Source organism: Ovis canadensis, chromosome 3, assembly GCF_042477335.2.
Source record: "Ovis canadensis isolate MfBH-ARS-UI-01 breed Bighorn chromosome 3, ARS-UI_OviCan_v2, whole genome shotgun sequence".
In the NCBI taxonomy this organism is placed as follows: domain Eukaryota; kingdom Metazoa; phylum Chordata; class Mammalia; order Artiodactyla; family Bovidae; genus Ovis; species Ovis canadensis.
The window spans coordinates 19538009-19556080 of record NC_091247.1 but is presented as its reverse complement, the minus strand read 5'-3'; the positions used below and the strand labels follow the sequence as shown (position 1 = coordinate 19556080).

At 50.8% G+C, this 18072-nt stretch overlaps 1 protein-coding gene across 6 annotated transcripts in view; it reads right to left on the bottom strand.

The window, feature by feature from the left end:
- The window catches only part of HPCAL1 (hippocalcin like 1), a 118209-nt gene that overhangs the window by 28231 nt on the left and 71906 nt on the right, over positions 1-18072 (bottom strand). For all 6 annotated transcript variants that reach the window (XM_069580194.1, XM_069580198.1, XM_069580196.1 and 3 more), the window contains exon 2: positions 1951-2037. The gene's annotated coding sequence lies outside the window, so the exon portion shown is untranslated. The remainder of the gene's footprint in view (positions 1-1950; positions 2038-18072) is intronic.

The following is an 18072-nucleotide window of genomic DNA, read 5'->3' as shown; positions in this document are numbered from 1 at the left end:
CTGCAGGCGGGCGAGGACGTGGTCCCCATCCCTCCACTGACTGTGCAGTGGATGAGAATGCCAGCCTGTGTGCACCACCGTGTGTGCATGTGTGTGTACGTGCATGTGAGCACGCATCTGCCCACAAGGCCTGTCATGCAGGGCCCATCCCTGTGGTTGAGGGTTGGAGGGGACACCCACAGGAAGTGATATTGCAAAGTCACTGCTGGTCACTCTAAAAATAACCCTCAACGTACAACCTAGGAAGGATTTCCCTTTCCGGGTGCCCTGCCTCAAAGCCACCGCAGTTTCCACTCTGAGGCCACGTCGGGACAGCCAGGTGGACAGCATTCAGAGTCAGCTTGCGGCCTTGCTCTTCTGGCCTTTTGTCCTACAGAAGCCCTGTCTCCATTCCCCTGTTCATCCAGCATCTTTACAGCAGTGCTTAAGTCTCTGTGAGCAACAATTACGTGTGAAGTGAGCGAGGGGCTCCCCGTGTAGGGTGGTCTCGACTGCACCGAGATGCTTCTCCTTGTTGGGCTCATGTTGTGAGTGTCCCACTCCTCATGCATGAGCTACACCCCCAGCAGCTGTCTGGCCCATCCCCTCTCCCTGCCCTTGGGCATCCCCTCCAGTGACACGGATCTCTTTGCTGCCCTCGAATCCCTCAGATGTGCTACTGCCACAGGCCCTTTGCACTGACTCTTCCTCTGATACCAAACTGCTCCCTTGCCTCCACTGCATCTCTAGGCTCAGGGCACTTCTCAGTGAGGCCTTCTCTAACTCCTCTGTCCAAAGCTGTCACCCCAATACACATTCTTATCCCCTTTCCTACTTCATTTTTTTCTCTGTATTTTACTGAATTCTCTCTCTCTTCCCTGAATATGGAGTCCCTGGGACCAGGTTTTATTCAAGTCAGTTCTCCACTGGAAGCCCAAAGCCTGGAAGCTCTAGTGTGAGTGATCAGTACATACTTTGTTGAGGGGATGAATGAGTGATTGCTGGCAGGAGGCTGGGACCCGCAGCCTTAGCACTCAGGTGCCTGCAGCAGGTAAACAGAGATGGAGAATTGGGGGGACAGGCCCTCCTGTCCATCACCAAAGGGATGGCAGAGAGAAGGGGTCCTACCACTTCCCATCTTGGTCCAGGACATCCCGACCAAGGACATTTGTTGTTAGAGGTGTCACCTGCCTCCCAGAGTTTCTGATCCTCGGGGATTGGGGGGTAAGGGTTACTGAGTCTGCTGGGTGAGAAATGAAACACCTAGGGGGGCCTTGGGATGGAAGGAGACACCAGGGACCACCTCCTCTGCCCTCTTTGGACCCCTCCACCTGCTCCAGCTCCTGACACTCAGCTACTAGCCTCAGGAGGACCCAACCTGGCCAGGCACCGCCTCTTGTGCCCCTGTGCCCACCCACCAGCCTCCAGCTGGGCCTCTGTACACAAGTGATATCCAGGTAGCCAGAGCCAGCTCCTGCCCCTCCCCATTTCCCAGCTCCGACAGGGCTGGTGAAAGATCAGACCAATGAAAGCAGCTGTGTCTGCTTCCACATGGAGCTGTGTCTGCTTTCTTTGCAGAGAAAAGCCCAGAGACCCACTCTGAAGTCTGTCCCCAGACCCTCACCCTGGGTCTCTTCGCCCACACCGGCGAGTGCTTTCACTGCGTGAGGGGGGAAAGTGAGAGAAGGAAAGGCAGGAAAGCAGCAGAAACGCCCCTCCCTCAGGAAGTCCACACCCTGGTGTCCAAGCAAGAGAGGCAGGAAGGCCCCACCCACGGGATGTGGGCTCAGACTGCGCCATCATGGGGGTGCTGGGCAGACTGCCCCCTAAAGCCTTCCCCATTCTTTCCGCTGACTGGGTCAAGTCCCCACATGCTGGCACGTGGACAGGACCCCACAGAGAGGTAGAGGCCCCTCAGAGCCCCGTCCTCACTCCATCTCACCTGCCTCTCCCCTGCACCGGAGCACTTACCAAAGGCCGAGCAGAGGTGGAGAGAAAGCAGGGGTCAGAACCTCGGAGGCCGCTTCCACGTCCTGGCCCAGGCTGCTAGACCATGCCCTGGAAGAGAGGACAGACCGGTCATGTGAGGCGGGGCCACCTGGACCCAGAGCCCACTGACTTCCTCGCCAGTCGCTTCCATACAATCTACACACATTTCCCCATGATCCTCCCATAATACAAGGTTCTCTTCCTTCTTGGGGGCTGGCAGGGCTCTCCTTGCCCCTGCAGAACGAGGGCTGCATCTCTCCCGAACTGACTGTGAGCTCCACAAGGCCGGAGAGTCTGTGCCTTCATTTCCGGGCAGCCGGTGCCTGGCTCAGAGCTTGCATGCCGCAGGCACTCAATAAATAACCTCTGTTTGAGAAATGAGTGCCCCCAAATGCATCCCATGGACATGACTGGAAGCACAGTGCACTTGTGCTCAGGCAGAATTCTACCCTGCTTCAGCAATACAGGGCTTCATATGCCCGCTACATCACTGACACTCACTGCTGGATGCAAACACCATGCATCTCCCACCAGAAATGCTCACTGGAGGTCACTGACGTACTTTACGTATACACATATACACCTGTATATACCTACATGTAACACTCTTAATAGACTTTATTTTTTAGAGCAGTTTTTTCATTCTCAGCAAAACAGAGCAGAAAATACAGTGTTCCCACTTACCCCTTGTCCCCAGACACGGCCCTCCTCATGTTCACCGTCCTCCCCCTGCAGACTGGGATACCTATGTTACAACTGGTGGACCTACACAAATACATGTCATCGCCCCCAAGCCACAGCTCACAGGAGCTCGTTCTTGGTGTTATACATTCTGTGGGTTTGAACAAACGTATCCTGTTGTTCGGTTGCTCAGTCACATCCGACTGTTTGTGACGCCATGGACAGCAGCATGCCAGGCTCCCCTGTCCTTCACCATCAACGTTATAATATTAATATCATACGAGGCAGCTTCCCTGCCCTAAAATCCCCCTCTGCTCACCTCGTCCCCTATTTCTCTATAGGTGAGTTCACGTCAATGATCTCAGCTAAGTCATCTCATGACTCTGAAGCCCTGCTTGGACACTCAGGGAAATGAAAGCCTGGACAGGGTCAAGGGCCCTCCACAAGGTCACCCTGGTGAAAACCAGTAAGTTGGAATCAACGGCAGAATGTGCTAGAAGCAATGTGTCTGGTGGTCATTTTATCTTCTTGACCTCGTATTGGCCCTGGCGACGAGGGTGCATTCTAACCCCCCAGTTTACAGAGGAGCAAACAGATCTGGGGACACATGTCAAGGTTACACGTGGCCAAGTGGGATGCCCAAAATGTACACCCTTAAACCTACCTCTGCTCTTTCCAGATACCCTCATCAATTACAGGAGCTTATAGGAGGCGTGGGAATGCTGCAGGCAAGCACCCCCTCAGGTTAGGGGGCTTTTGCTTTTCCAGAGTTGGATCATGTGTGCCCCAGGCCTGTGGTCCTCTTGCAGGTGGTAGTGGTGGGGCTGGCGCCCTCCAGCCACTCTGCACAATTAATGTCACAGGGGGGGCCTCCCCCAGCTGCAGGTCGTCTGCACAAAGGCCCCACCATTTCTAGCCTCTGGGGGACAGACCTGCATGAACATCAAGCTCAAGGATCGGCTCAGGGACGGTGACAGCATTCCTAGTCCAGGTGGACATCGTCTTGTCTCACCAGACACGCCCCAGCTCTCCCAGGAAGAGCTCTGTGGAGTGAGGACAGCAGAGGTGCTCCTCTGTGCCGGGAGGCCCCGTGACTGAGGTGGGCCCTGTGACCCCCGCCATCCTCAGTGTCCCTAGCTGTGACACGGTCGACGGGCCGGATCCCTTGGGGAGGCTGGGCCAGCTCTGATCCCAGGTTTCCCAGCAAGAGGAGCCATCCTTCCAGAAGCTTCTGGCTCCCAGTCTGCTTGGGAACACTCCATTAACTCGAATTGCAAATTTCCTCCTGGCTCTATCAGCTAAGCCACAGGGGCTCCCCGGCCACCAGCTTTCCTGTGACAGATACAGATGACAGTCATCGCTGGAGACGGAATCAAGGAGCAGAAGTCATTATGCAGAAATAATTATGTTGAGTTATGTCTGGTTGCTCCTGATTTCTGTCTCTCAATTGTCTTACAAATGGTCATGCCATTTCCTCTCTAGGAGAACAAACTGTGGATGCCTGGGTGATTCAAGCAGACCTCCTGGGCTCGAGCCTAGTGCTCCAAACTCCTGCCAGGCGGGGCATCAGCATCCAAAGGCTATGACGCTCTTTCCTTTCTCTGAGCACTTGGGAGAGAGGAGAGGTGGAAGATGAAAGCCCTGGGGAGGGAGCACACTCCTGACTCACGCACACACACACCCTGCATTGGACCCTCCTTCAAGGCCTGCTTCACCTGGGTCCCTTTCTCCCGGGGCCCATCCTGACCTCCCAGCCTTTGGTTCACTTTATGTCCAAGGCACCTCCTTCTCCTAGGTCTGGGGTCTCTGAGCGGGGTGGGGGGATGACTTAGGCTGTGACCAGCTTTGACTCATTTTGGTATTCCCAGCTCCTAGCACAGAGCGAGGCCCTGGGAGAGCAGAGAGGGCTCCGTAGCTGGGCTGCTTGGGCTCAAATCCTAGCTCTACTATTTCCTAGTTGTGTGACCCATTATCTACCTTCTCTCTGCCTCAGTCTCCCAGGATGTAAAATGGAGATGATGATAATCCTACCTGGTTCATCAACCTCTTAAAAGATTCCGTGAGCAAATGCACACACATACAAAATACTTGCTCATAGGGAGATGCAATAAATGTCAACAATGACTAAAAGAGCAGAGAAGCCTTGAAAACACTCTCGTAAGAATCGAAGCCAACGTGAAAGACACAAACTACTGAAACTGACTCAAGAAGAAGCACGTCTGCATACGTATAACGAGGCAAGAGCCTGAATTAGTAATCAAAAAACTACTCACGAAGCAAAGTCCCCACCAGGCCCAGATGGTTTCACGGCTGAGTTCTGTAAACATTTAAAGAATTAATAACAGTTCTTCACAAACTCTTCCAAAAAGCAGAGGAGGCAGGAACACTTCCCAACTGGTTCTATGAGGCTGGTACTACCTTGATAGCGAAACCAGACAAAGTCTCCACAAGAGAAGAAAGCTACAGACCAATGTCCCTAATGGACAAGGATGAAAAGAAAAACAAACAAGCCCTCAAAAAACAACAACAAACCCAGCATAGCAAATCCAATAACATAAAGAATAAAAAAAGTTATACATCATACCAAATGGGATTTATCTCAGGAATGCAAGGATAGTTTACCATCTGAAAACAATTAATGCAGTATACCATACAGTAAAATAAAAAGCAAAAGTCACATGTTAATCTCAACAGATGCAGAAAAAGCACTTGACAAAATCCAACATCCTTCCATGATAAAAAAACACTCAAACTAAGAACAGAAGGAAACTTCCTCAGTCTGACAGAGGATATTTGTGAAAAAATCACAGCCAACATCACACGTAATGGTAAAAATGCCAGATGCTTTCCTCCTTAGATTAGGAATGAGAAAAGGATGCCCACTCCTGTCACTTCAATTCAACATTACACTAGAGGTTCTAACCAGGGCAACTAGGCAAGAAAAAAATACAAGGTATCTGAATTAGAAAAGAAGTAAAACTATCTCTATTTGCAGATGACATGATCTTTTATATAGAAAATCCTACAGAATCCACTAAAAAAATGTAATAGAACTAATGACATAACTTAAGGAAGGTTGCTGGGTACATGATCAACATACAGAAATTAAGTGTATTTCTATATACAGGCAATTAAAAATCCAAAAATGAAATTAACAAATTTCATTATGAAAACAGTTCTAAAAGCAATAGCATCAAAAATTATTTTAAAGTTTATAAAATAAACTTAACAAAAAATGCAAAATGTATTCTGAACACTATAAACATTGTTGAAAAAAATGAAAGAAGATCTAAATAAGTGGGAAAATATCCCATGTTCATAGATCAGAAGACTTAACACTGTTAAGATGATAATACCCCCCACACTAACCTCCAGGTTCCCCCTCAGAATGCCAGCTTACTACTTTGTATTTGGCTGATTCTAAAATTCATATGGAACTTCAAAGGACATAGAACAGCTGAAACAGTTCTGGAAAAAAAAAAAGTAGAACTCACAGCTCTCAATTTAAAAACTTACTACAGGGGCTTCCCTGGTGGTCCAGTGATTGAGAATCTGCCTTGCAATGTAGGAGACATGAGTTCGACTCCTGATCCAGGAAGACTCCACAGGCTGTGGTGCAACTAAACCTGTGCCTCCCAACTACTGAGCCTGTGCTCTAGAGCCCAGGAGCCCATCTACTGAAGCCCGCGAGCCCTGGTGCCTGAACCTCACGACAAGAGAAGCCACCGCAGCGAGAAGCCTGAGCACCACGACCAGAGAGGAGCCCCCACTCGCTGGAACTAGGGACAAGCGTGTGCAGCAACAAAGACCCAACCCAGCCAGAATCAAATAAATTTTTTTTTTAATGAAAGAAAAGATGCTCAACATCGTTAGTTATTAGAGAAATGCAAACCCAAAGCACAATGAGATATCATTTCACTCCCACTAAAATTTTTGGAAAAGAAAACGTCAGATCAATGCAAGTGTTGGTGAGGATTTGGAGAAATTGGATCCCACTGCTGTTGGTGATGTAGATGGTGCAGCCACTTTGGAAGGCAGTCTAGCAGTTTCTCAAATGAGTGAACACACTGGTTATCATATAACCCAGAAACTCCACTCCGAGGAATACACCCAAGAGAAATGAAAACAAACATCCATAAAAAAACTTGTTCATAGCAGCATTATTAAACAACCCAAACGTTCATTACTATATGAATGGATAAACAAAATGTGGTATTTTCATACAGTGTAATATCATTTAGCCATAAAAAGAAGTACTGACATGTGCTACAATATGGATGAAACTTGAAAACATTATGCTAAGTGAAACTAGCACAAAAGGACAAATGTTGTATGATTCTGTTATAGAAAATGACCAGAATAGGAAATCTATAGAGACAGAAAGTAAATTAACGATTTCTTAGGGCTGGGGAAAGGTGGAGAGGGGAATGAGACATGGTAGCTAAAGGTGGTAGCCAAAATTGTACCCACTTTAGTATGTGTATAACCTATATATACAAAAAAGATCTTCACGACCCAGATAATCATAATGGTGTGATCACTCACCTAGAGCCAGACATCCTGGAATATGTATCACTACGAACAAAGCTAGTGGAGATGATGGAATTCCAGTTGAGCTATTTCAAATCCTGAAAGATGATGCTATGAAAGTGCTGCACTCAATATGCCAGCAAATTTGGAAATCTCAGCAGTGGCCACAGGACTGGAAAAGGTCAGTTTTCATTCCAATTCCAAAGAAAGGCAATGCTAAAGAATGCTCAAACTACCGCACAGTTGCACTCATCTCACATGCTAGTAAAGTAATGCTGAAAATTCTCCAAGCCAGGCTTCAACAATACGTGAACCGTGAACTCCCTGATGTTCAAGCTGGTTTTAGAAAAGGCAGAGGAACCAGAGATCAAATTGCCAACATTCGTTGGATCATCGAAAAAGCAAGAGAGTTCCAGAAAAACATCTATTTTTGCTTTATTGACTATGCCAAACCCTTTGACTGTGGATCACAATAAACTGTGGAAAATTCTGAAAGAGATGGGAATACCAGACCACCTGACCTGCCTCTTGAGAAGCCTGTATGCAGGTCAGGAAGCAACAGTTAGAACTGGACATGGAACAACAGACTGGTTCCAAATAGGAAAAGGAGTACGTCAAGGCTGTATATTGTCACCCCGCTTATTTAACTTATATACAGAGTACATCATGAGAAATAGTGGGCTGGAGGAAGCACAAGCTGGAATCAAAATTGCCGGGAGAAATATCAATAACCTCAGATATGCAGATGACACCACCCTTACGGCAGAAAGTGAAGAAGAACTAAAGAGCCTCTTGATGAAAGTGAAAGAGGAGAGTAAAAAGTTGGCTTAAAGTTCAACATTCAGAAAGCTAAGATCATAGCATCTGGTCCCATCACTTCATGGCAAATAGATAGGGAAACAGTGGAAACAGCAGCTGACTTTATTTTTTGGGCTCCAAAATCACTGCAGATGGTGACTGCAGCCGTGAAATTAAAAGACGCTTGCTCCTCGAAAGGAAAGTTATGACCAACCTAGACAGCATATTAAAAAGCAAAGACATTACTTTGTCAACAAAGGTCTGTCTAGTTAAGGCTATGGCTTTTCCAGTAGTCATGTATGGATGTGAGAGTTGGACTATAAAGAAAGCTAAGCACAGAAGAGTTGACGCTTTTGAACTGTGGTGTTGGAGAAGACTCTTGAGAGTCCCTTGGACTGCAAGGAGATCCAACCACTCCATCCTAAAGGAAATCAGTCCTGGGTGTTCATTGGAAGGACTGATGTTGAAGCTGAAACTCCAATATTTTGGCCACCTGATGCGAAGAGCTGACTCATTTGAAAAGACCCTGATGTTGGGAAAGATTGAAGGCAGGAGGAGAGGGGGGCGACAGAGAATGAGATGGCTGGATGGCATCACCAACTCAATGGACATGAGTTTGAGTAAACTCCGGGAGTTGGTGATGGACAGGGAGGCCTGGTGTGCTGCGGTTCATGGGGTTGCAAAGAGTCAGACATGACTGAGCGGCTGAACTGAACTGAAAAGGTTTGGGGTGGAGGAGGAAATGACAACCCACTCCAGTATTTTTGCCTAGAGAATCCCATAGACAGAGCAGCCTGGTGGACTACAGTCCATGGGGTCTCAAAGAGTTGGCGGACACGACTGAGCAACTAAACAACAACAGCTGTGTTTTAGAATATTAAGAACAGGGTATCAGTATCACATCTCAGTTCAGAAGGTGATAGTGTGTGGAATGGTTGTGGTCATCTCAAGCAAATAAGTACTGCATGAAGGTGTTATACTTCCAAAGATTAAGAACCATTCCGCCTACCAAGCAAAATACATTCTGAAGGTTGCTTGTTTTGTGATCCTGGATCTGGACTTTTTGAGGCGTCTTAAATTTATAAAAGAATAAAATTGTAAAATACTAAGCAGTGTGGCTTTATTTTGAAGTAATCTGTTACTTTAAAATTAAGAGAAGCATTAAGAATCAATAAAACAAGATACAATGATATTTAGTTATTATAAATTCCATCTGTATTTAAAGTATTCTAAAATAAGTTATTGGTAGCTGTTTTTTCTTAGCAGGATGAGTAGAATTTTCTTGACTATAGGTATAGTTTTATTTTTATTATTTCTTATTTTTTAAATGGCCTATATGGATATGAACAGGATGTGTATGGCCAGCTTCTGTTCTTTCACCAAACTTGAGATAAAAATTATTTTGACTGTCACCTTATATTAGTCTTTAAAAAATGGGAAATGTTAACTTAAAAGCAGCATATAGTCAATCAGTTTGCTGCATGACACTGATCCCAGGGAAACTTGACAAGCTTTCTTTTGTCCTAACGTAGAGAAGTACAGGTCAAAGTTCTGGAATAATTCTAATTTACTTTAGTGAATTTTACCCACTTTAGTATGTGTATAACTTATATAAAGCAAAAAAAGAATTTAATTATAGTGAGCAATATAACTTTGTTCATATTATCTGATGTTCGCTAAAAGAAAAATATGAGATGAATAAATTAAATCAACAAAAATAAATAAAGAGTATGGGGTCTCCTTTTGGGATGATGGAACATTCTTTTTGGGTGACGGAACATTCTTTCTGGGTGACAGCACATTCTTTTGGGGGTGATGGAACATTCTAAAATTGACTGCAGTGGCAGCTGTACATGTATTTGGTAATGTACTAAAAGCCACCGCATTGTATACTTTATATGGGTGAATTGTGCGGTATGTGGATTGTATCTTAGTAAAGTTGTTAAAAAACAAACAAACCAGAGTCTAGGCCAGCGTTCTTGTACTTCTCTACCCCAGAAGACACAAGGGCAAAGAGCAGGTTCACAGAAACAGGGGGGCAAAGCACGGGGCCTCCCAGCTCTGCAGCCGAGGGACACAGCTCTCAGAGCTCGTCACCGTGGCTGACCGTGAGAACTGGCAGCCTCAGATCTCAGCTGAGCTACAAAACTGCCTTGGAGACACGCTCCCCACCCTGCCCCCAGCATGCACCCCACACACTTGCTGAGTGCCTGCAGAGTGCATTAGGTGCAGGGGGCACCGGCCCGACTTTCGAGGAACCCACGGCCCAACCGGGTACCCTCAGATGTCATGTGCTGGATGTCGGGGATGGGCAGTCAAACCAAGCTCCAGGGATCGCTTGTGTTCCAGGAGGTGATCTGGTGCACTGGGGGGCGGCTGAGGAGGGGGAGTCCCTCTGGATGCACGCTGGGTCCAGGTCGGGGCTGAAGGAGTTCAATCCCTGAAACAACCCAGTCTGCCACCCCAGCGCGCTGACTGCGAACCAGCAGCTAACAAACCAGGGTTCTAGGGCCATTTCTGGGGCTAGTTACTCCTCTAGGGGCCAGGCCCGGAGGGCTCAGTGCCCAGCATCCTTGCTGGCCAGTCCTTGAAAGGCACTTACACGAGCTTCCTCCTGCCAGGGCTCAACACCTCCTCTCGCCCAGACCCAGGTCTCCTGGGCTGACTCTGATCTGCCTGCTTACACCAGGGGCGAATGTGTGCTCAAGAGATGACAAATTATTTTAATATGTCCTGAAATCCAACTTAATTAGGAAGCAAAGTCCCTGAGGGAGAAAAATACAATGGGTCTGGAGTCAGAGACGGATGGGTTTTAGATTATGACTATTTCTGAGGTGACTGTGGTTTTAGAATGATTAATTCCACCACAGTCCCCAGGTAATCGGGGTAGTAGCTTGCCGAATACTTTCACACATTTGGCACAACACAAAGGCATTTTTCTCCACTGCTCAATTCAATAACTGAGTTAGAGGGATTTCCCTGCTGGTCAGGGGCTAAGAATCCAGCTTGCAATGCAAGTGACAGGGGTTCAATCTCTGATCAAGGAACCAAGATCCCACATGCCGCAGGGCAACCAAGCCTGAGTGCCACAACTAGAGAGACGTGCATGATGCAACAGAGGTCCACGTGCCACGATTAGGGCCTGATACAGCCAAATAATAAATATTAAATAAAACAAAACTGAGCTGAAGGGGCTGTGTATCCTGCAGATGTCCCCAGGGATGGGAAAGCCATGGAACATACCACGGAAGCCGAAACTTGCAGGTCAGACCACACAGCCGGAACGCTCCACGAAAGAGGGCAGAGCTGGAGAGGGCCCCAAGGCAGCAGTGAGCTAAACCCTGAGCCCTGCGTGGCCAGGGCCAGCACCTTCACCAGCCCTCTGGTCATCTGTGTCCCTGGGCGCCTGCTGCATTCCCGGCTTCCAGGGAGCGCTCATGACATCTTATGGTAGCTCCCGTGTCCCCTCCCATCACCGGGACACCTGAGCTGGGGTCACAAAACAAAAGGAACCTACGATCTCCAACCATTGTGAAAAAACGACATATTTACTAAAGATGACTACACAAACTCCATGGCCCAGAAATTCAGCTCCTTGATTTACTCCCGACAGAAAGATGGACATAGGTCCACCAGTTACACAAGCAAGAAGGCTCACAGCTGCACAACTTATAAAAGCCCCTAGAGGAAACCGTCCTCACGTCTACCTGCTATCGATGGATGACAACCTGTAGTGTGCTGGTACCTGGAGGACCACAGGACAATCGGAAAAAACCTCCACGACACACAACACAGATGAAGCTCCAAAAGGTTTCCTTTCCAGTAATAAGACAGCAACGGAGAAAGTAAGCAGGTCACCAACTGCTAGGGAAAGCATAAAATGAAGCGGTCTGATGAAGACTGAGGGTGGCTCAGTGGTCAAGAATCCGCTGGCCAGTGCAGGAGACGCAGGTTCAATCCCCAGCTGTGGAAGGTCTCCTGGAGAAGGAAACGGGAACCCACTCCGGTACCTGCTACCTGGGAAATCCCACGGACAGAGGAGCCTGACAAGCTACAGTTCACAGGGTCACAAAGAGTTGGACACGACTGAGCAACTGAGCACGCCAGGGTGGGTTGGGGTTGGGGCGATAACTCTTGCTTGGATGCTCAGAGTCAGGGACACATGTGAAAAGGAAAGGACAGACTTATGGTGAGGGCTCTCGGCAGAAGGGGCAGCAAATGCAAAGGCCCTGGGGTAGAGCACGCTTGGCATCGTCAAGGAGCAGCAAGAAAGTGAGTGTGGCCGAAGCATGGCCAACAGGCAGAAGTCGGGAGCAGTGGGGGGTTGGGGGAGCAGGGGCTCAGAGGACAGAGCAAGGAGTTCACCTTTCTATTTTAAGCACAATTGTTGTAGAACTCTGACAACCAGAGAGTGCTACAAAAATACTGGGTACTGGGGAAAGGATGGTAAGAGTCCCTGGAAGTGAGGGTGGCAAAAAGGGGGTACCTCCTTAGGACCCCGCAGTGGTAGGGGCGGGGGTAGAGGTAGCAGGTCACTTCTAAAGGCGCTGCTTTTCCTTCTGACATAAAATCCAAGCTTGTTCACTCCTGATTCTCCGTGGGCAGGAATGAAAATAAAATGGCTCATTGCCCACTAATGAATTCTTGGACCCTCCGGAGCTCAGGCCACAGATCCACTCCCCCCCGCCCCCCACCAGCTCCTGATGCCAAAGGGACCGGGGGCCATAAAATCCCTGCCTGGAGTTCTTCCCGGCGGCGTCTGAGGCGCCTCCTGTTCCGGAGGGAGGAAGAAAAAGCAAAGCTTTGCCAACAGAGAACAATGAGGCGGCCACGGGGGAAACACCGGCTGGTCCAGGGAGGCGGGGAGTGGGGAGGAATCCAGAGCCTATGCAGCCATTTCTATGTGGGGCACGTTCTGCCCACAGACAGGCCCACTGTCGCAGCCAGTCTTAGCCGGGGCCGGGGGGTGGGGAGCCCTTACGGCACCTGCCTCCTCTGGACAGCAGGTACTAGAGCACCCAAAGTGGAGGCTGGGGACCAGGCACCCTCTTCTCATGGGAATGGTCCCAAGAGTGTCGGAAACTCTGACATGTCACCATGCGGCCCCGGGCAAGTGGTCCATCCTTCGGGGCTGCTCCCATCCCATGAATTCCCGGGGCGGGGGGGGGGGGGTGCAGGGACCACAGGAGGTAACACATTCACATGGAGCTCCTTAAACTCCTAGCGTTTAAGGCTCCACCTCAGGATCACTGGGTGCACTCACACCCTGCCCCCATCTCAGGATCATCGGCCACCAACAGATAGGCTCAGAGAGGGTAAGCCACTTTCCCAAGGTCACACAGTCAGACAGTGAGTTCTATGCCAGCGGAGCCGACCAGCCCTGCAGGCCACAGGACCTGCCAGAGACTAAACCCTGCCCTCCAGGAGCAATAAAGGAGCAAGAGTGGCACTAATTATTTAAGTGTAATTAAGCAAGATGTGCAAAGCAGGGCAGAGGGTGGGCCCTGGGGTGGGGTCTTTGTAGAGGCAGGAAGGGTGGGCTGAGGGGCTCCCAGCCAGGCTCCCCGCAGACCAGTCTCCTCAGGTCCAGGCTCCAGATACTCACCCCTCGCCTCTCTGAAGCCCTGGTGGTCCCAAGGCCCCAGCACTTTCCATTTGAGGACCTGGGTAATCAGGCCCCAGTGCAGGTGCCCTCGGAGCCTCAATCCCACCAAGAGCGGTAGACTGAGGACATGGAAAAATTCAGAGACTTTCCCATGCGGCCTCCCCTCCTTCCTGGGGCTCCTGCGGGTCCATGAGGCTGCCTGGAAGCCACCTGCTGGGGCTCCTGGCCCTTCTAGACTGAGCTCTGGGAGGGACACATTCTGCTCCCACGTCTCCTATGCACGGGGCCTGGAGGCACACCGACTCTCAGTTGGTGTCTAATGAGTGAGTCAGCAAGCAGGCCGCTCAGAGGGAGAGGAGATTCTAGATGAGGCTGCAGCGAATGACACAGCCAGACCACGGAGGACCTTGAATGCTGGGGCCAGGTGGCTTGTGGCAATAGGGAGCCGCAGAGGGCTCTCGGGCAAGGGACTAGGAGGAAGATGGTTGTGGCAGCCTGGGCAGAAAGAGTAGCAGAACTGAGGCTGGAGTCAGGAAGGTCACTGGGGAAGTGGGGAGGGGCAACGTGGGAACTAGCAAGCGTAAAACTCGGGGATTCTTAAGGGTGACTGCAATCGTGTGTAGCTTTCAGCTGGTCACACACAGAAACTAGAAACCTCCCCCTCCCCCTGTCAGAACTCGACTGCATCTTGGTGTTAACACCTTAGCTGCTGGTCCACCCTGAAACCACCACCAGGCCAGCTGGTGCCCAGGCTGTGCTTCCTGAAGCAGGTGGCCAGGAGGAAAAGTATAACTTTCCCACAAAGAAAGGAAAGCACCAGAGAGAATCTGGGCATCCCTGAAACGCAGCCTGCAAAGCAGCCTGCAAACGGGCGGCCGTGGAGGATTAAGGCAAGTCCTCCCGCGAAGCCTCTTATTCTGCAGCCAACAGAGCGCGCACAGCTGAGCCGTCGTATTCGTGATGAAGGGATAAGTCATCTGAAAACACAAATAAATTATTCATTCCTCCGCAAATGATCAGCTTCTGGGTTGCTGCGGCAGCCGAAATGCTCTGCGAATCCTATTAGCGACACGGCTCAGCCAAGTGATGCAGAGTTCCGCCACCACCCCGGTGTAGATGGCTCTTGCTGGGAGCTGCCCACACGACTCTCCATTCCACGTCCACAACTGAAACCAGCCCAGTGTCTCGTGGGGAGATCACAACACCTCCGGCCCGGCCCGGGAGGCTTGGGGCTCCTGGCAGAGCATCCACACTGGAGGACTCGGTGGCAACGAGATGCCTCCCACCCACGGTCTCCCAAGACCTCCCTTCCAGGGCCCACCTCCCACCTGTCAGGACACAAGCCTGGAGCTGGCCTGCTCACTCAAATGCAGATGCCTAGGCCCTGCCCCCAGACATCCTCTGGGGTTCAGCCCAGGGCACTGCATTTCTGACACCTTGGAGCTGAGAAAGTGCTGGAGTCCCTGAGTGCCCCGCTCCGATCGACCACAGCAGCTTGGCTGCCTCACAGACCCGAGTAGCCGGGGTCAAGTCTGTGGCCCCTGGGGGCCCCAGGTGCTCAAGGTGGGGGGCTCCTGGAAGGACGACAAGAAAGAACATTTGCAGAGCAACTGCCACGCACGGGTGCTAGGCGGAGCTCACTAGTGGGGCTCTGCCTGCCTCTCGTGCCCGTGTTTGTAGCTTCCATCCCAGCCTTGGCTCAGCTCACGGCGGAGAAGTCTGAGGATTCTGACTGCCAAGGCCAGACCCAGCACTGCTATTTCCTCGGTCCCCAGGGTCCCTTCCTCAGGGAAGCTTCCCACTCCCCCTGGCTCAGTCTAAAAACACTCTGTTGGGACTGCTACTTGGTGTCTTACCATGGGGGAGGGGCTGGGGAGGGGATGGAGTCCCACAGAAGTGTAGGGGTGAAGCAGTGACCACATGAGAGGGCCATCACTAAGGCCAGCTGAAAGCTGCCTCTTGTAGACTGGTCCCATGTGATAGGAGCCTGTCAGCTCTGTCCCTCGGTCCCTGTCCTTACACCGGGGTCTTCTGCAAGAATTACACTTCTGGGCCTTCCCTGGTGGTCTGGTGACTAAGATGCCACACTCCCAAAGCAGGGGGCTCGGGTTCGATTCCTGGTCAGGGAACTGGGTCCCGCATGCTGAAACTAAGACCTGGTACAGTCAAATAAATACATATCTTTAAAAAAATGACACTGCTCACCTCTCTCCTTGCGGGGGAGAGAGGGCTTATCTGACATGCCTGGAGAAACGACATTCTAACCTGGTCCTTCCCCACACTCTGCCCCAACGGCAGAGGTCAGCAGTGGCTCAGCCATCTGCCTACAACTGCAAAACCGATACAATATTGTAAAGTAATTAGCCTCCAATTAAAATAAGCAAATTTATATTAGAAAAAAAAAGAGTGAGGCCGAGAATTCCATGGACTGTGGGGTCGCAAAGAGTCAGACACAACGGAACGCCTTTCACTTTCGCTTTTTCAAGTAGCAGGGCGCTGATTCTGGCCGTAGAACGAGCTTGCAAATCCAGAACTACCAGGAAAAATGGTGTGTGTGTGTGTGTGTGTGTGTGTGTGTCTGGAGACATTCCTGGTCATTATAACTGGGGGTGGGGGGGGTCATCTACTGGCACCTGAGGGGTAAAGGCAAGGATGCTCCTAAACACCCCACAGCACAGGTCACCCCACAACAAGCAGTCATGCAGTCCAAGCTGTCCACCAGGACAAGACCCTGATGTAAACGCAGTCCCCTGCGGCTTGTCACTGGGGTCCACTTCTCCACTGGTTTCAGCGTCTAGGGGCCAGAAGAGTGCGGAGCTCATGGAACCACGCTCTCACCCCCAAATGCTGGGTGGAAGGTCTTGCAGGGCACAGAGCCACCCTGCCCCCACTGCTATGAAAGAAAGGGAAGTCGCTCAGTTGTGTGTGACTCTTTGAGACCCCATGGACTGTAGCCCACCAGGCTCCTCCGTCCATGGGATTTTCTAGGCAAGAATAATGGAGTGGGCTGCCAATCCAGGGATCAAACCCAGGTCTCCTGCATGGCAAACAGACGCTTTATCGTCCGAGCCACCAGGGAGGCCCTCACTGCTGTAGGGTCTCACATAAAGAAGCCCCCTTCCCCAGGCTTCTCTGAGATCTGGAGGGGCTACAAGAAGTACTCGGGTCCCAGGCCTGCTGTGGGCAGGCAGGAATAGGAGGATGGGCAATCTTTGCCGCTGGCCTGCCGTGGAGACCACACCCACGCTTTACATTCACCCCACTCAGAGGCAGTGGGCAAGGATTCAGGAAGCCCCGCTCTCGGGGTAGCATAAGCCCCATGAGGGCTGCCTCTGTCCCAGTGACCCAGGCCAACCAAAACACCAGTGGTTCCCACACCTGACCCTTCCCGTGGGAAAGGGTGGTCTCGGAGATGAAATGGAAGTCTCATCCGTGCATCCTTTCACTCATTCAAAACACATTTAACCAAACACCTGCTATGTGCCAGGCACTGTCCCAGGTGTCACGATGCAACAGGGAATATGTATAATTCTTGCTTTCAAGGAGTTCACTCAGGTGCATCAGATTATGAGGCAAGTGACAGGTGCCATGAGGATAGTGAGTGCAGGATTCGAGGGGGCCGTGATGAGGCTTTCAGTCCTATCTAAGGATCCAGGAAGGCTTCTTGGAGGAGGTGACATCTAAATGGAGACCGAAAGATGAATAAGAGCCAGCCAGGCAGAGACAGGAAATGCAGGGGGTTGTGGACTAGGGAGCAGCTTTTCCGAGGACTTCTAAGACACTCCCTCATCCAGGCAGGGGCAACTGACACATCACAGGTCAGTGGGCAGCTGCGGTCAGCACCCGCAGCTCCCAAGTGAAACGGGGCCTAAGAGGAGCATGACAGGGAGGTCTTTGCCAGGGGCCCACAGGCTTGTGTCCAGGCCTGGGGGGAGAAAGCCAGTCGTCTTAAAGACACAAACAACAAACACACATCCATGCCCGCCCAGCCCACAGCAGCACCGCTGCACGCTCTGTGGCCCCCTGAGAAGGCTGGCCGGCCTCTGGCGGCCTGCCCACTACCCCCTCACCATCTCCAGGGCACAGGAGCCTTGTATCCCCAGACCACTCCAGCCTCATGCACTTGCTGTCTGAGAGCTGGACTTCTGAAAATTGTCAATTTACTGTGGTTAAAAGACAACACAACCCACAGGTGCACAGCTGGCTTGGCCAACACCTCTTCAGGGATGAGGCATTTGTGCTGCGAGGACAATGCCTGTCTGGACCTGCAGGTGGGCCCGGTGCAGGAATCTCACCTTCCCTTACAAGAGGGCCCCCTGGTCCCCAGGGAGCTCTGCCCAGAAGACCCCCAGCCGGGCCTGCTGCAGATGCCAGCTCGGGGGCTGCTGCGCTGCCTGCGGAGACCGACCAGGAGGAGCCAGGATTGCGTGTGCACAGAAGCCTCCCACATCTGTCCATTTTTTTCCTCAAACCTGAACATTCATGAGTGA